The sequence below is a fragment of the Sapajus apella genome, unplaced genomic scaffold (assembly GCF_009761245.1).
Source record: "Sapajus apella isolate SASKATOON/1434 unplaced genomic scaffold, GSC_monkey_1.0 scaffold77, whole genome shotgun sequence".
In the NCBI taxonomy this organism is placed as follows: Eukaryota; Metazoa; Chordata; class Mammalia; order Primates; family Cebidae; genus Sapajus; species Sapajus apella.
In genome coordinates this window covers 8,521,677-8,526,713 of record NW_022437017.1, presented here as the reverse complement: position 1 = coordinate 8,526,713, position 5,037 = coordinate 8,521,677, and positions in this window count along the sequence as shown.

The following is a 5,037-nucleotide window of genomic DNA, read 5'->3' as shown; positions in this document are numbered from 1 at the left end:
GCCTGTCATCCCAGCACTTTGGGAGGCCGAAGCGAGTGATCACGAGGTTAGGAGTTCGAGACCAGCCTGGCCAACATGGAGAAACCCCGTCTCTACTAAAATACAAAAAATTGCCCAGGTGTGGTGGCGTGCGCCTGTAGTCCCAGCTACTCGGGAGGCTGAGGCAGGGGAACTGCTTGAACCAAGAGGCGGAGGTTGCAGTGAGCAGAGATCGTACCGCTGAACTCCAGCCTGGGTGACAGAGCAAGGCTCCCCCTCAAAAAAGTAAAAATAAAAATTAATGAATAATCAATGGTAGGGTCAAGCCCTTCAGGGTTGTGGGGTGTCCCCTAATGCTGTGCTGAGGCACAGGATCTGAGAAGTAAAGAGAACACAGGAGAACTGGGAAAGACAGCTGGGCTCAGGGGGCCCTGCAACCTATTAACGGAGACAGGCGAGGCCCTGAACATCCAGGGGCGTCTGTATTTATTGGGTATAGGTTAGGGGGCAGGGTTGTGAGCGAGGTCATCTTAAGGATAGTGATAGGGTCAGTACAGTCACGTGAGCAATAAGCAAGGGGTCCACCCCCCACTAGGTCACCTAGGCTAGGAGGTGGGCCGTGCACAGTGAAGAGGGTGCCGTGGGCAATATCTCTTGTCTAGGGGCAGGCCACTTCTGAGGAATTCTACAGGAGGATGCTCTCCAGTCAGCACAGTGGCAGAGCTGACCAGGTCTACAGCCACCTACCGGCAGCTTCCAGTGATTTCTACAGGAGGATGATCTGAGTCAGCACAGTAGCTAGAGAGCTGACGAGTTGGACAGTCACCAAGGCGCGGTTGTACCGGAGGGGTTTTTAGCCCTCAGAGGCTCTCAGGAGTGCCGGTCTGAGGGCAGCCCTCCACGGGAACTGGACGCAAGGTCCGACAACTCCTTTACCAGGAGGAGTGGCGCTTGCCCCAAGCCTGCCACACGGCGGGTGTCTTTACGATACTGAACGCCACCTCCCGGGCCGTGGATTGTTGTCCTGGTGTAACTGTTTTTCCCTAAATCATGCTCTGCACCGTGACTGCTCTAGGCATCCCTCCGACTATAAGCAAGATACGCTTATATGTGTGTAGCTGTTTATCCCTTAGCTCATGCTCTGTACTGCGTCTGCTCCAGGCATTCCTGCAACTGTGAACTGAGATATAACTGTGTATATGTGTGTATGTATAGGGAAATAACTGAGTTGTAGGATATTCTTCGGGCAGTAATTCCACAAACTAATATATGATTATATAGAAAGGGTTATATAAAGGAAACCACTGAGTGATGACACTATAAGGTATTCTTCAGGCACTAATTGTGCCGTGGATCTGCTTAGCTCTCCTTCCTCGGTGTCCAGATGGGGGGTTACCTATAATAAATAAATCAATCAATCACAATTTATATAACGGTTGAAAAAACATAATTAACCAAAGAGTGGGAGACAGAGGAATGGGGCTCCCCAAGTCGACCCGGGCTTGGCGAGCACTCGGGACAACGGTGAGCTGATAACCGGTGGTTTCTGGTGGGCTTCGCGGGTCCGCGGGCTCCCGGGCTGCAGGTCTCATGTCAGTGACCCTGCATCCCACAGGTATCTCAGGGCCAGCCCGCCTCCCTGGTCCACTGCCTGCAACCTCTTAGCTCCATCAAAGCATGAGCACCCGGCAGGACATCCCTGCTTCGGAGGTCGTTTTCTCCGTCATTTTAAAAGGAGACCCAGTTCTAAGAGCAAATGACTAGGAGCAGGAGTGGGTCCCTAGGCTCTGGCCTGGAGTGGCTGCAGGAGGAGCCACGCCTTGTCCCTTGCAGCCCTGGCAGCTGTGGGTGCACATGGGTGCCTGAGGGAGAGGCCGTGGCCGGTGCGCCCCCTGGTTGCGCCATGCAGAATCGTTCTGAATTTCTGAGGCCACATCCTGGATGCCAATGGTATGTATGTATGTATGTATTTACTTGAGATGGAGTCTTGCTGTGTCGCCCAGGCTGGAGTGCAGTGGCGCGATCTTGGCTCACTGCAGCCTCCAACTCCCCGGTTCAAGCAATTCTCCAGCCTCAACCTCCCGAGTAGCTGGAGTATAGGCGCGCACCACCACGCCCGGCTAATTTTTATATTTTTAGTGGAGACGGGGTTTCACCATGTTGGCCAGGCTGGTCTCGATACCATAGTAAGACCGGAGGGGAGGGGAAGGAGGGAAGGAGGGAGGGAAGGAGGGAGGGAAGGAGGGAGGGGAGGGAGGGAAGGGAGGAAGAGAGGCACATATACCCCTGAATCTAAAATTTAAAAATAGGCCACGTGCAGCTTCTCCTCCTCTGTACTGTGAACATTTGAGGCTGAAGTGTTCTCTGGGGAGGGGCCATCTTGGGCACTGCAGAGGGCTGAGCAGCGTCCCTGGCCTCCACCCACTCCATGCCAGGAGCACCCTCCCCGACCCCACCCCAGTCGTGACAACCACAGATGTCCCCAGACATCATCACCCTACATCCCAGGGAGGACAACTGCCCCCCACTAAGAAGCACTGATCCAGCAAAAGAGAAAAACACTGCCCCCAGCACTTTGGGAGGCGGAGGTGGGCGGATCACCTGAGGTCAGGAGTTCGAGACCAGCCTGACCAATGTGGTGAAACCCCATCTCTACTAAAAATACAAAAATTAGCCGGGCATGGTGGTGCGTGCCTGTAATCCCAGCTACGTCGGAGGCTGAGGCAGGAGAATCAGTTGAACCCGGGAGGCGGAGGTTGCAGCGAGCCGAGATCGCACCACTGCACTCCAGCCTGGGTAGCAAGAGTGAGGTGCCGTCCCAAAAAAAAGAAAAAGAGAAAAGCACTATTTGCTTCCTCCTTGTGGCTTCCTGGGACTTACTCTGGAGGGGTTCGCAGTGTAGCCCTTGCAGGGTCAGGCTATGCAGGAATGGTGCCCCAGGCGTATAGAGTCGCAGACGGCGAGTCTTCATAATTCTGTAAACTTCAAGGTTCAGCCACTCCAGGAGCCCCGAGTCACGACTTACACGAAACCCAAGTTTAATTACCATGTTTGCTCCGTGTAATATTCAGAAATACCCTATTTTTCATTTGTGTGGGATCAAGCAGTCATTGTCTACGACACGCTTCTCACCAAGCTGCACGGAGAAGCCGCTGGCTCTGGGAGATGACAGCACCCCACCCCCACCCCCTCTTCTCCACCCCGTGGTGATTCCGAAACAGAAAGTTTCTGCAGGTCTTTCGAACGCTTGGGCTGGGTTCTGGGTAAAGTGGGAGGAGGCTGTGCAGGCTTTCCTGGTGATGGAGGCCAGATGGGAAGAAGTGAGCCGAGGTCGTCTACGGAGACTGAAGGGCGTGCCGGCTACAGGTGGGATACTCAGCTCCTGTGACAGCGTCCACAGGTGTGTCCCAGAGTGGGATTCTCCAAACGGGCATTGCCATCACCTGGGCTGCCTGTCTACAATGCAGATCCGGCCGGGCACAGTGCCTCACGCCTGGAATCCCAGCACTTTGTAAGGCCGAGGCAGGCGAATCACCTGAGGTCAGTTCAAGGCCAGCCTGGCCCACATAGTGAAACCCCATCTCTACCCAAAATACAAAAATTAGCCAGGTGTGGTGGTGCACACCTGTAATCACAGCTACGCCGGAGGGTGAGGCTGGAGAATTGCTCGAACCTGGGAGGCGGAGGTTGCAGTGAGCCGAGATCACACCAGTGCACTCCAGCCTGGGTAACAAGAGCAAAACTCCATCCCAAAAATAAAATGCAGGCCGGGCGCTGGGGCTCACGCTTGTAATCCTAGCACTTTGGGAGGCCGGGGTGGGTGGATCACCTGAGGTCCAGCTACTCAGGAGGCGGAGGCAGGAGAATCGCCTGAACCCGGGAGGTGGAGGTTGCAGTGAGCCGAGATTGCGCCACTGCACTCCAGCCTGGGTGACAGAGCAAGACTCCATCTCAAAAAATAAATAAATAAAAAACAATGCAGATCCGATGGGAGTGGAGGGTGCAGGCTAAATATATGAGGCAGGTCACAGAAGGACCACTGGGTCTTAAGGTTTGGTGGGCATCAGAGTCACCCAGAAGGCCTGATGAACACACTACTGGGGCCCACCCAGGTGTCTGATTTTTTTTTCTCTTGAGATGGGTGTCACTTACTGTATCGCCCAGGCTGGAGTGCACTGTTGCCACCTTGATTCACTGCAACCTCCGCCTCCCGGGTTCAGGTGATTCTCTACCTCGGTCTCCTAAGTAGCTGGGATTACAGGCATGTACCACCACACCCGGCTAATTTTTGCATTTTTAGTAGAGATGGGGTATCATCATGTTGGTCAGGCTGGTCTTGAACTCCTGACTTCAAGTGATCCACCCGCCTGGGCCTCCCAAAGTGTTGGGATTACAGGCGGGAACCTGGCTATAACTTATTTTTGAGACAAGAGTCCTGCTCCTTTGGCCAGGCTGGAGTGCAGTGGTGCAATCATGGCTCACTACAACCTCCACTTCCCAGGCTCCAGTGATCCTTCTGTCTCAGCCTCCTGAGTAGCTGGGACTACAGGCACCCGCCACCAAGCCTGCCAAATTTTTTTGTATTTTCAGTAGAGAGCGGGTTTCATCATGTTGGTCAGGCCAGTCTTGAACTGCTGACTTCAAGTGGTCTGCCCGCCTCAGCCTCCCAAAGAGCTGGGATTACAGGCCTGAGCCACCGCGCCCGGCCCAGGGAGCACTTTCTCCGTCCACAACAAAACCCTGTGCAGCAGCCTCGGGTTGGGGACGGGACAGGCCAGCTTTCTAGGCTCCTTCCTGCCTGGGAGAGCTGTTGTAAAAGGGAGGTGCCTTTGGTTACAGAATTTCTGGAGTTATCACATGCAAAAAAAAGCAACCAACAATACGGTCACACTCTGCTGAGGACCAACACATTTCACCTGACCCAGGAGGGACCCTCTGCACCGTGATGCAGCTGGGGGCGGAGGCCGAGGGAAGAGGGGAGAGTAGAGGATGGCCGTCTGGAACCTCCTGGGACCGGTGACCCAGGAAGTACGGCTCCGGGCATCGAGGGGATTCACT